A 13,949-nucleotide genomic window follows, 5' to 3' on the forward strand; every position below is an offset into this window, starting at 1 on the left:
ATTCATAAATGGGAGGAAAAGGGAGCAAATTACAGTTGTGTCTAACTGTTGTGCTCAAAGAGGACAATCTGCTGCTCCAAGAGACTTTTTACATTTTCATTAATATAAATTTCCTATATTAAAATAATTCTTATTAATTTCAAAATAGAGACTTTTTACATTTTCATTAAAATAAATTTCCTATATTAAAATAATTCTTATTAGTTTCAAAATATATTCAAAATATTTTAAAATTCATGCTAGTGCAACTCTATTAATATTGTTTGATATTTTAAGATATAATTCTACATAACTATTTTCAATAATTTAATCAAATAGAAAATAATTAAGTTATTACAAGTACTTTATTGTTCATTTATAGCTATTACTGTGTTCACTAGAAAACCGGTGAGCCAAAGGCAGGCTTGCGTTATTTATTAATTCATTTAGAGTCATCTGGACTTATTTACTGAAGAGTGATCCAGGTGTTAAGCAAATGCACTTGGAAAACACAGGGAAATTTTATTACTCCAGCACTATGGTCCAAGAAATTTTACGACAGATATTAAAACTGGGTTTGGGTATTGTACGTGATGTGCTTATTAAATGAGACTGATTCCTGTAAGACACACACCCACGGATGAGTCTCCATAATGTATAGTAACACCATGTAAACAAACCCCAAAATGTTCAAATACAGAGAATTCTCCCTAGGACAATTCCAATTGAATACAGCTAGGATGGGTTAAGTGTGAGTCTGAAATTAGGCCAATAGGGCAAAACTAAGTAATTGCTGGGTAAATAGAATTTTTATTGTTTCTGTGTTTTGAGAGAGTAGGACCCTCGGTGTTACCCGTCATTCTGCTCTTTCTCTCACATCCCATATCTAGTCCACGAGGAAATCGCCTTCAAAAGAAAGCCGCAATTCGTCTACTGCTACTCCCACTGCCACCATTCCAGTCCAAAGAATAGCTCCTTGTCTGAATTATTGCAGCAGCCACCCAACTGTTGACCTGGAGCCTCTTTTCAACATAGTAGCCAGGAAGATTCTGTTGAAACCCTTTCTCCCAGTGGCTTTCCTTTGCAGTTAGGGCAAATACCAAAATTCTGATGATGCCACAGGCCTCTGGTTTGCTGTCCCCGTGCTGACCTTACCTGTTTTCCCTCTAGTGCTCCCTGGCACAGGAACACTGGGTTCCTTGCTCTTTCTCAAACACGTTCAGCATGTTCCAGCCTTGGGGGCTTGCACTGGCTTTTTCCTCAGCCTAGAATTGCTCCTCCCCAGATACTGTGTGACTAACAACCCCCTTTCTTAAAGACACAGCCTCTCCCTCTCATCCTGATTAAAATATCAACCCCAGCAACATACAGACCCTTCAAAACCCCCTTCTCCACTTCATTTTTTTTTCTCTTCTTAGCACTTACAACTCCCTAATATAGTATACATGTCCTTATTTACCTTATTTATTCCGTGTCTCCTCACTAGAATGTAAGATCTAAGAGGTCTCATTCACTATTTCCCACCATCTATGACAGCAGCCGGCACGTAGTAGGTATTGGATTAGCTTTTCTGAAATGAAATGAATAGATGAATGAATGTATTCAAGATCAACAGAAAACACGAATGGACACAGAAAAGAGAAAAATCATTAAAACACTTACAGGGAGTGAGAGCTAAGTAAGAAAATACACAAGCATGTGTGCAGCCATTCAGTCTTTTGCACACACAAATGTTAAGTGCCTACGTGTAACTCTTCACAGTCCCTCAAAGGGTTTCTAGTACCGCTGGGAAAATGAACAGGTCAACACACATGGATGATGCTATGATGGAGGCACTTGGGGGTTTCCAGGTGAGGCTCCTGACCGGAGTGGCAGGGCCAGGGCTATACTGAGAAATCAGAAATGGAGAGGAAACGGGCCTAAACCAGACTGCAGATGACCTCTTTTGTCAAGCTAAGCAGCTAGATTTAATCCTGAAGGCTCTAAACTAGAGGGCCACTGAAGAACTTTAATCACAAAATTATGACATGATCAGATTTTTGTTTTATGAAAGTCATTCATACAAAGGATGTTCATTATATTGTTATATATAGTAGCAAATAAATATGAACTCTATCCAACAATACAGCAATTGGATAATAAATCAGAGTAAATCCATATAACAGAATGCTAAGGATTAAAAAATGATTTCGAGGGGCACCTGGGTGGCTCAGTGGTTGAGCATCTGCCTTTGGCTCAGGTCTTGATCCTGGGGTCCTGGGATTGAGTCCTGAATCAGATTCCCCACAGGGAGCCTGCTTCTCCCTCTGCCCATGTCTCTGACTGTCTCTGTGTCTCTCATCAACCAATAAATAAATCTTTAAAAATAAATTAAAACTAAAAAAATAAAAGTAAATTAAAAATGATTTAGATAAGAATTCATTGATAGAAAAAGTTCCATGACACAGTATTAGAAACTACTTCAAGAGAGCACATAAAATATGGTCCCACAAAATTTTCAGTATCTCTGTGTAGAGAAAGTCCATGAAGACATATAGAAAAATGTTAACAGTAGGAATCTCTAGGCTGTTGGATTTGAGATAATTTTACATTCCTCATTATGCCTTCTGTATCATCTGAATTAATGTTACAGAGAGCATATATGGCTTGTATAAGAAGAAAAAAATTGTCTTGTTTTTTTATTTTTTTCATTTTGGAGGGTATAAAAGGAAACCACTCTGTGGGCCTAGACTGGAGGGCAGGGCCCACTAGACTGGATGTCCGGCAGCAAATCCAGGGGGGATATGAAGAAGGAACGGGGAGAAATACAGGAGGTAAAATGGGAATGACAGAGGTTTCTGGCTTAAGCAGCCATGTGGGAGAGTCACTCAGTAATGCAGAGTCACTGACTCGTGAGTGAGCAGATGCCAGGGCCCAAGGGCAGTCGGAGGAAGCCTGAAATTTCTTATCCACCAGGGCCTGTAGTCAATTTGTAACATTTGGAATACTTGGCATTAGCTAATACCGTGGCCTGACTGCTCACCTGACTGGAATTTCCACGTGGTGCCATCATTCCTGGCATTGTCAAATGGAGTTTCAGAGGAGCATCCTGTTGCTCTCTGTCCACCAGGTGATTATCAGCGACAGTCATTTTTTTAAAAAAGACTTGTGGCCACAGAACCCTTGCTCAACCTTCCAAAGGTAATGAGCACCTCTTGTCATCGATTCCTCCCTTTACTCTTGTTCCTGTACTACTCTATTCCCTTTCTCTGACCTAGATCCACAGATTTTACCTCATTCGAAAATTATTCTATTTTTCTATTTTTCACTACAGAATTCTCATTCCATTGTGGGGGGAAAAAAGACAAAAAAGAGAAAGAATGCAACTCTTACCATCCTCCATCTCTGACCTAAAAGCTTCCTCTACCTCTTGTCCCCGAATGTCTCCTTTAAAGACATCACTTCCTGGGAACCCTCTCAATGATCACTGCTCATTTTCTTGGGGTTAAGAGTAGGTTGCTGTCTTTGCTCCTAAATTCCAATTTCAGGCCATTACTTCCCATTTTTTTTGAAAATTCATATGAACAGGTCATACATCCTTTTATCCTTGTTTCTGACCCCCAAAGCCTTACCAAATATTTGTTTGTTTCCAGGACTTTGGTGTTAGCTCACCATCTTTTGCTCACTCCCAAACCTGTCATCATCCTATGTGATTTCAATATCCATTTGGGGAACCCATTTGATACTCTCAGGTCCTTTGGTTGAAAAACTTTAGAGACCCAACTTTGCCTCACCTATCTACTCCCCCCAGGATCACCCTGGACTTGGCGACCTCTGGAAGCTGTGTCACTCTCCCTTCTCTAACCTTGTCTTCCCATCTTCTCTTCCATTTGATGTTATGTCTATTCTTTGACGTCAATGAGAGAAACAGAGTAGAACATACTAGGGTTTAGCAAAGTTTGTCTATAAAGGGCCAAATAGTATAAAATATACATAAAAATAATAGGCAACAAATTCAAGATAGTGGTTGCTTCTGGAGGGAGATCTACAAAGGGCTTCAGCTGTAATGTTGTACGTCTTGCATGTATGAAGCATTATGGCAAATGTTAAGATACAACAAAGCTGTGTGGTGGTACACGGCGCAGCAGGGGTGTTATGCTATTCTGTATTATTTTAAGCATATTAAAATATTTCATGAAAAATATGCTAAGGGTACTAGGAGATACACATAATATAGGACATAGTGAATGCTCATGTTTTTCAAGGTTCACCCTCATGGCCCTTTTTTCACTATGTATCCTCTCCCAAGGAGATTCTCACCCAGGGATTATTCATGATATATGTGATAGTGACTCAAGTTTCTATCTCCAGTCAGATCTCTTCTCTGAGCTCCTGATCCATGAATCTCATTGCTAAGTGACTTCTCTGAGTCAAAGTTTCAAAACCACTTCAGCTTCAAACTGCCAAAACATAACTCATAGAATTCAAATGAGAAGGATGGAGAGGCCAGAGGATGCAGAGAGAAGGTGAGGGGCTCAAATAAAAATAATAACAATTATAATTAATATTTATTGAGCATATGTGTCAACTTGCATTAATTACCTCAGTAACATCATCTCTGTTAATTCCATGACAACTTCATAAAGTAAGAATTATGGTTATTAGCATTTTACATTTGAGGAAACTGAGGCAAGGAGCTTTTATATAACTTACTCAAGGATATCCAGTAAGTAAACAGTGGATCTAGGATTTGAACCTAGAAGTCTATGGGCAGCCTGGGTGGCTCAGTGGTTTATTGCCATCTTCAGCCCAGCACCTGATCCTGGGGACCCGGGATCGAGTCCCACGTCAGGCTCCCTGCATGGAGCCTACTTCTCCCTCTGCTCTGCCTCTCTCCCTCTGTGTCTCTCATGAATAAATAAATAAAATCTTAAAAAAAAATGAACCCAGAAGTCTGCTTTATTTTCAACCATGCAATAATATCTTTTTAACAAAGGAGGTAGGTTAGGTAGAGATTTAGGGCAAGTATTGCAGTATATAAGGAAAAGCTGTGGGGGGTCAAAATCCATGGCTCTAAAAGGAATAAGGAAATAGCTAGTAGTATCACCCCTATAAAGACTGATGTATAGAACAACATCTCTGGTCCCCACAAACCTTAAACTTCTTGTTCTTAGAAAAGAGAGCTCTGTGAATGTAGAAATGGTTTAATGATGACAGTTTTCTTCATATCCAACATCTTGTACAACTTTCCTGCTTATACCTACTGTCCCAAGCCATGCACACCCAAGTCCTCACTTGTCATTGCTGACATAATTAACACATGCACACATTCAAACCATGAAGACAAATTACTTTATGCCAAATCCCCACACTTCTTCTACACTAAGTGACTCCCTCCACGGGACTGGCCATGTCCCCCACCGTAGTCAGTAACTTCCAAATTCATATCTCACTTCTAACCGCTGATAATTCTGGAGACCCTACTCCACCTCTGTTTACTCTTCTTAAGTCTAATTTTTTCAATCTAAAATGTCATACACAGAGTAAACAACTACAAACCTATAGATTTCTTCACAATCATAAGACTTGGAAGAGTGTTTGCATGAGGACTGTAGGTGGCTGTAGGCAGAGGGATTTACTGAGAAAGCACTGGGATTTTTTGAGTTAAGAATAAACACTAAGGTATTCCCTGAGCCTAAAACTTTCTAAAATGACTCAGTTCAGAGTCTATTACAGTTACATATAAAAGCTAGAACACATGAACAAAAGGATTTTCCCACGGTGTGCTAAAATACGAAACCGAAGATGATTTATATAAAATCCCCTTTGTTTTTGATGGGTAAATAATGAGCTAATTGCTATTAACTTTTGCTTTTATTCTTGTTTTCACTAAAAGTGTTGAAGTGGGAGGCACCTGGCTGGCTCAGTGATAAGAGCATGTGACTCTTCATTTCAGGGTGGTAAGTTCGAGCCCCACGTTGGTTGTAGAGACTACTAAAAAAATAAACTTGATAAAAAAAAAAGGATTTTAAAAAGTTGGAGTTGCGTGCACATTTAAATAATTTATGTCTGTATTTTGTCTGCTTTTCAAAATGATCGAACTCTATGGCCCATAATAACTATATGACACAATGCAAGGCATGATAAAAAACACCTCAAAATTCTTGCCTAACACCCCATCAATCCTAATATACATATTAGGATATGTATCCTACTAGGATATGCAAAATATCCTAGGATACTTTGCTAAATTCAGTGTGTGTGTTTATGAATTTGTTTGCCCTCTGTTTTTTCATTTGAAGATCTCAGTCACTATTTTCTTTCACCTTTACTGAGTTAACCTAAAAAATTCTACTAATGTCCTAGTGACAGCACACCAAGAAAGAAGTTTGAGGTGAGAGAATACACTTTCTGAAACCATAATTTTGGCTTGAAAAATGGTTTTAATTATTGAGTAGGTCATACATTTCCATTCTTGAAATCTCAGTTATGAAAAAATTTGTCTTCAATAAACCACATATGCTTGTAAAACTACGTATAATCCTTGATCTTTTTTTCCGTTTTATCAAAGTTCTATTACAGGGTAATCTAGAGAGTCTCCATATTTCCTTAAGAAAACACATCAAGAGGAGCATTAAAAAAAAGCTCTTGGGTTAGATTGTTCACTACATCAAATATTGACTACACATTACATATCTAATTTACTTAAAAATTGTATTCCAAATTGTATATTCCAAAGATGTCTTTTACCTCCTCTGCCACATGTGTTTCTAGAAGTTTACATTCCCTCATTGAAAGGTAAAGTTTATTTCCTACCTTTTGCTTCTGGGAGAGTTTGTGACTTGCTCTTAACCAACAAAATGTGGTGGAAGTAACACTGAATATCGTCCCAGGGTTAGGTCATGTAGTGGAGACAGAAGCTGAAATGCTTTTACGTGGCCCCTGAGCGACCTGTAAACAGTGAGATTCCCCCTAGGCCGCCATGCAGTCAGGTGTCCAAACTAGGCCTCGTGGAGAGACCACATAGAGAACCCTTGAGGCTACAATGACAGACACAGAGTGATGCCCAGCCAGTCTCCAGTCGTTCGACCTCCAGCTACTGCCTAACTGCAACCACACAAGAGCCCATGAGTCCAAACTCCCCAAGCTTTTCCTGAATTGCTGATTCATAGAAACCCTGAGATACAATTACATGACTACTGCACATTAAACACCTAAGTCTTAGGGTGATTTGCTAGGCGGCAACAGTAATGGGACAAACTATGTAAGTTTTAGGGTCTCAAAACTAATATTAAAAAAGACTAAAAGTAGAAACATTCATATAAAATGAGAAAAAAACTATTTCCAAGTGGCCTATTTCCTCAAAGCAAGAAAGTTTCCATTTACAGCTTCTATGAAGTGAATGGAGTTAAAGGAATCATTTCAAGGTTTAAACTTCAGATGATATAATCATCAATTTTCTTTAGATTTTCCTTAAATATGATCCTTTGCCTAAGGACATGATTTCTATATGGTTCTGCTGAGACAGATAAATAGATATACAGGGGAGGGGAGCAAGACAGCGAGACAGAATGGATAAGGAATTGGCATAACTGACAGAGATTTGAAAGAAATTGTATCTACTGTGATATGAAAAGGTCGTCCGCTTCAACTTTTGCCAAACTATTTCTTACCTCTCATTATGCTTACAAAAATAATTATGAGGGTGAGGAAAGGGGAGAGCATGGGACATTGGATATCTGTAGTGTATTTTAAGGCTTTATCATTTCCAATCACACCCACTGTGGTGAAGTGTTGCGGCTATGGTTGGGAGCAGATCCAAGTTTTGTGGAGACAGAAGCTTATACAAAGTTGGAGATTCTCTTAAAGAAAAGGAATCTAAAATTGCAAATGTAAAATCAATTGTGAAAATAAATATTTACTTAGACCAGAAAAGAGATAACAGCAACAACAAAAAACACCAAAGTTTAAAAATCTGACGAATACTAACAATACCACAATATCCAGGACAAATATATTTGCTTTGATTAACTGCCTGACACATAGCTTCATACTTAATAACTACATTTTTTGGTTGTATTTTATAGATTACTTCTTCATATGACAACAATTATATTTTCTACAGATTAAAAAAGATGCCTTCCTCTAGCATAATTGGTTGGAACTAGTTTTTTGTTTTGTTTTGTTTTTTTGTTTTTTACTACTAATGGTTTATAAGGGTTGTATATGCTTAAAGTCATATATGCTGCATTACTGAATATATATATACACACGTGTGTATAATATATACACATTTATAGTAAAAACCAAATCCTTCACTTAAAATTTTGCAATTCAGATGACTAAAAGACTTTTCTACTAACCAGCTTCTGGCTTTGTACATATAAAAATTTCTCTCTCTTCTACTTTGCATACAGTTTGTTGCTATAAGATATCATCATATTGTAATATTGATCCACAGAGTGACTTGGCCTGGTGGACAATATGTTTCTAGAAGTCACTGCTACACCAGGATAGCTAATGATGATTTAGTAATACAAGGGAGTGATTAAAAACCATGTAAAGAAATAACCCTAAACTGAAACTAAAGAATCCCCACCTCAACTTCTCCTTACAGAGATTTTAAACATGCCATGGCGACTCTACTGTCATGTGTCACACAGAAAAATATAGTGGAGGGGAAGCTGGAGCTGAAGATGACCATGTTCTTAACTGAACATGATTAAAATATCCACAAAAAAATATATCCACAAAATCTATGATCCTGTGAACACACTGAAAGGCTGCCCCAGATTTCTGGAAAGGGCCCATGCACGTAAAGGCTCGGAAGCCAAGGTTTCACTGGGCTCCTAGTAAATCTACCTTACTCATGACTATACATTTTACCAACGCCATTGGACAGTTTTCAGGTCTCTCAGGGGAGTTCCCCATTCTAGGTCAAGTCCTTGGGTCTGTCATCAATGCCTATCTATCACCACAGAGAGGGCAATCTTGTCCAGATTGGCTACTCAAATTAACCCATTCTCAGTCTGCATCAGTTTATATAATCCAGAAAAGGCTAATGAGAATTTCCTAGGGTTGACATAAGGCTGTTTAAGGAGGAAAATCGTCTTTTTATGGGGGATACTAAACAGAGAAAGAACTGGGTCTGCTGATGACTGACTTTTTCCTATATGGAAAGACTTTGTTTGAGAATAAAGCCAGCATTTAAAAGCACAGCTGTGACATGGAAGCTGACATTATTTGAACCTCTAGAGCCAGTTGTGCACCTTCTCTAATCCTCCCTGTTGTTATGATAATAAATTCCCTTCTTTCTTCAACTAAGTCAAATTCCTAGAGTTTACAACCCAAATAGCCTTGAGTAATAATACTACACCCTTTCCTTTGCTACATTATTTTGCTCCAATAATTATGTAGCAATTACAGAAAATGTAAATTTTAATAATAAGTAAATAAATAAATACCTCCATTGTTTAGAGAATTTCTCAGATCTGGCAACATAACCAACATGAAATATTGTGCACATGGGAGACTGAGAAAAGTTCAACGCACAAAAACCTGTATTTCTGTTAAACTTTGCGTTAATAAGTTTTAACTAAGACAAAACAAAGGATAACATATACTAAAGTATTTCTGGCAGACTTAACATACAAATCTTTTTAACTCCAAGGCATTCTTATAGGGTATTTGTATTAACTAATCCCCCCAAAACGATATGAAAATGTAATAATTTTTTTAAAGATTTTATTTATTTATTCATGAGAGACAGAGAGAGAGAGGAGAGAGAGAGAGAGAGAGGCAGAGACACAGGCAGAGGGAGAAGCAGGTTCCATGCAGGGAGCCCAATGTGGGACTCGATCCCGGGTCTCCAGGATCACGCCCTTGGCCAAAGGCAGGCGGTAAACCGCTGAGCCACCCAGGGATCCCGAAAATGTAATATTTTTAAAATGTGTGATAGCAGACAAAAGATCAAACAGAAATAATTGGAAGCCCCCAAATATAATCAATCCTATGAGATGGTATTTAAGATTGACCAAAAAGCCAAAGATTACTTGAACAATGGTGTTTTACATAAGAAAAAAAAAGAGAAACCACACTCATACCCAAAGTGAAACTAAATTCCATATGAGTTAAAGCCTCAAATGTAAAAAATAATAAGGCTAGAACACTATATAGGTGAATATTTACATGGCCATGGAGTGATGAAATGTAATAACAGAGAATTCAATACATCGAAAAAGATTTATATGTCTTTAGGAAATTAAAAATATCAAAATATAAATTTTAAATAAAAATGCAAAGATAAAATATAAAATAAGGATACAAACAAGGTGGAAAATAATACTTTAAATGACAGAATAAAGGTAATACATAAAGAACTCTTGTAAATCAATAAAGATAAAAAAAAAAGTAAGCCCTCTAGTAGAACTGTAGAGAAAGGGGATGCGTTCCCCAACACTCCAGTACTAAAAAAGACAGCTGATATGTTTTAAGATGTTGACAGTGGCCACAGTAGGACAGTAGAATTACAGCTGATTTTTCTTCACCATTTTGTGTGTTTTTTTTAAATATTGAATTTGTGTTCTTTTTTTGTAATTAGAAAAAAGCAAACAATCTTCATGTAACCTGACACCTTATGATAAATCTTAGAGGAAAAATAATCTAAGGAAAATGTATTCTAGAGGGGGAGACCCAATTTGTCACTTTCTATGAAACCTTAGGCATTACTTACCTGTTTCTATCTCACATTATGCTTTAGAAACTAATCTAGTCACACGTGGAAATCTTTACAGCCTAAGTATTTTATTAAGCCAAACGCACTGATAAGTCCTTTATCAGTGTGGTTGTGGACTCTGGCATGGACTATTCTCCTAGCTCCCCACATTAGGTTGGTACTAACTATATGTGTCTCCCACCTCCACCCCCATGGTCAGTGACTCAAGGATGCCTGTTTCATCTCTGCAGGCCCCGGGTCCAGCTCGGTGCCGGGTCAAGGCAGTGTTTGATAATTCTCAGTCCAACTGAACTGACCTCGGCCTCTACGATTAGGAAACCTCACCCAGAAAGTCATGGTAAAACAGAATCAATTAGTTACTGTGTTGTCTTTTATATGGTCAAGTATTTTCACATAAACTCATTTACCAATTTACTTCAAGTCACTGACATTTTCAATTAATTTTCAAATGGTTCACATACCCAAAAAAGGAATGAGCTAACTGTGAGATTTGAGTCATTTAATGTATAAAACATATGATGTTTAAGGGGGAAAAAAATCACACACACACACACACACACACACACACACACACACACAAAGATTTCCCCAGATATTTATAAAACCATGGTGAAGACTAATTCAAAACTAAGAGAATGTCCAAGTGAAACCAGTACAACCAAATCTTTATGTGAAATAATAAACTTAACTTTCACAAATATTCCAAAGTTCTAGTTAACATATTGCTTCCAAAAGGAGGTTTACTGGATATTTTTTTAATGTCTAATTTGTCATTTGTTATTTGCATCAATGTATCAAAATCCTTGAAAGCAACTTTTCATCCCACAGATTAATATTGTCATCGGAAGACTTATTTTTGCTATTAAATTACTTGGCAAATAGGGTTCTTGATAGGTAGCCTGATGTTTATGCTATGCTGAGCCAATGACATTCATAATGTCTTAATTAATAAAGGCTAAATTAATGAGATTTCATTACTAGCAATAGTGTAAGCAGAGTACGGTATGAAAGGTAGGCATTTCTAAAGACGGTCTTTACTAAGACAAAGGTTACTGTTATTTAATGCAGAATACATTTATCTATCAACAAATTTTATTTATCCACAGCATGTTAACTCTAAAATAATGAGACTTTTGGCTTCACTTGTTTTGAACAGTAGGTCTTAAAAGTGTTTTCCTCAATTATGATCAAAAGATAAATATATATTTCTTCCATTATAGAATAATTCTAACATCTGTAGTTTGAGTTGTACTTAAAGGTACTTTTACGTTTCATTACACACTAAATCATCAAAATAAACATTGAGCATCATGAATGCCTGGCTTTTATATGAATGCTTCTGTATATTATTTTTTCACAAATCGCTGTTTTCATTTTAAAGGTAATCAATCATGGAGTCACACAATAACAGAACTGGGAAATGATGTGGAGAGGTTACAAATTTACTCACACTTTGCAACTCAATGTGTTAAAAAAAAAAAAAGTACTTTTTTTCCCCCCTTTTTAAATTGATCTGATCTTCACTAACCAGCTTATCATGAGTTTCCAGGAACTTCTGCATGTGTCTTACTCTTACCCACATCATGCCACCACTTCCACTTTCTGGGGCTTCTAGATGTTCCCTATGGATAGCCTAATCCAAGGGGTTTCCACTATCTGCCACCATGCATAATCTGACCCCATGTTTCAAAGGGGATCAAGGATAAAGGCCCCTTGTTTTGGTTTCCCATTAACACATTTAACACTACCGCTACCTTTCCATGAGTCAGCTAAGATGGTGAGGGGGCAACAATTATATTCATGAGCCTCTCAACACCTCTAACTTTTCCTGTCTCTTCTAGCCTTCACTGTACTCAAATGAAAAAGGCAGCCTTGCCATCATAAACACATCACACTCTCTCCTTGTAGGTGCCATGTTGTATTGTGTTTTCCCTAGAGGCCATAATGGCACATGAAATACAAGGAAATCCTAGTTTACTGACATCTGAGCTTCCAGAAGGATAAACTAAGCTATGGGTAAACTGTGGGCTGCGAGGCTCACTTTATATAATCAGCAGGGGTTTGGGTTCAGACTAACTTCCAGACTTAGAGGATACAAAAGGTTTTAACTGCTTCCAGGCCTACTTAGAACAATGCAACAGGGGAACATAGCAGTCTGCATAATAACATCAAATGCATCTTCAATGGCAGCCCTTATGGCAATCCAGGCATTGCTTCCCAAACCCCATCAATATTATGCTCAACTCAGTTATAAGAAATGAGATCCCACAAGTGAATGCAGACTACTCAGACATAAGGAAGCCTTAGACATGAAGGAACTCACATCTTGTAATCGCCTCTGAGTATATTTTCCAGGTCTCTTACAAGATAAACACTCAGTTATGACGGAACAACCTGGGAAAGCTGAGGCTATGTTTCCTCTGACAGATTTCCATATACAGGTGATCACATGGGCCTTTGGGTTCACATGTCAACTAACAGTCTTCTTAATCTCAATAAGGAGTATTCTCCACAAAAAACAATACTGAATATAGCTGACGTTCCATATTTATCTTAACTAAGTATGTTTTCAAGGAAACAATGTTGCAGAGAGTAAATCCAAGGCCATCATCCCACGCAAGATAGGTTAAGACTTGATAATTCCTCTAGAGGGTAAACCTAAAAATACATGGACAATTTAAAACAATAATAATATTAATAATAATAATATCATCTAATTTTTGTGAAGAAAATCACCTGAAATGAAATTACTGGTAAATAATAGAATACAAATTTCAGAGCAACTATATATTTCAGGATGATGATAAAGATACAGATTAATTTTAGACTTTAAGTACCATGCTAAAAAATATCTGGAGTAATTATTAAAAGAGCAAATGTAGAATACAAACCTCCAAACATGTAAAAAAACTGAAATGGGATTTTAAGGAAAAGCAAAGCTCATTCCATCTAACAGCATGAAAAAAACAATTAAGAGAAAGCAAAAGAAGGAAATAGAAGTCACAGTATAAGATGGTAGAAAGGAAACCCAAGCATACCGGTTATTGCCATAAAGTTAAATGGACTAAACTCTCCAGATTAGTTTCAAAATAAAGATTAAAGATTAAACATAAAAATGTAAGTTAAGCTATGAGCCAACGGAACAGAACAGAGGGTTCCAGAAACAAACTTGGACATACACAGACACTTAATTTTTAACAGAATGGGTACTGAAAACCAGGGTGAAGAAGAAACTACGTTACTAAATGACCCTGGA

General features: G+C 37.1%; 1 protein-coding gene across 7 annotated transcripts in view; it reads right to left on the reverse strand.

Annotated features, from left to right (window-relative positions):
- ZNF385B (zinc finger protein 385B) overlaps positions 1 to 13,949 on the reverse strand; it is a 367,591-nt gene that overhangs the window by 228,671 nt on the left and 124,971 nt on the right. The window contains exon 1 of one of the 7 annotated variants that reach the window (XM_072752089.1): positions 1,135 to 1,229. The exons of 5 other annotated variants lie outside the window; for them this stretch is intronic. The gene's annotated coding sequence lies outside the window, so the exon portion shown is untranslated. Of the gene's footprint in view, positions 1 to 1,134; positions 1,230 to 13,949 lie in introns of those variants that run through there. One more of the 7 variants, XM_072752084.1, reaches the window with a different exon arrangement.

The sequence above is a fragment of the Vulpes vulpes genome, chromosome 3, assembly GCF_048418805.1.
Source record: "Vulpes vulpes isolate BD-2025 chromosome 3, VulVul3, whole genome shotgun sequence".
Taxonomy (NCBI): Eukaryota; Metazoa; Chordata; class Mammalia; order Carnivora; family Canidae; genus Vulpes; species Vulpes vulpes.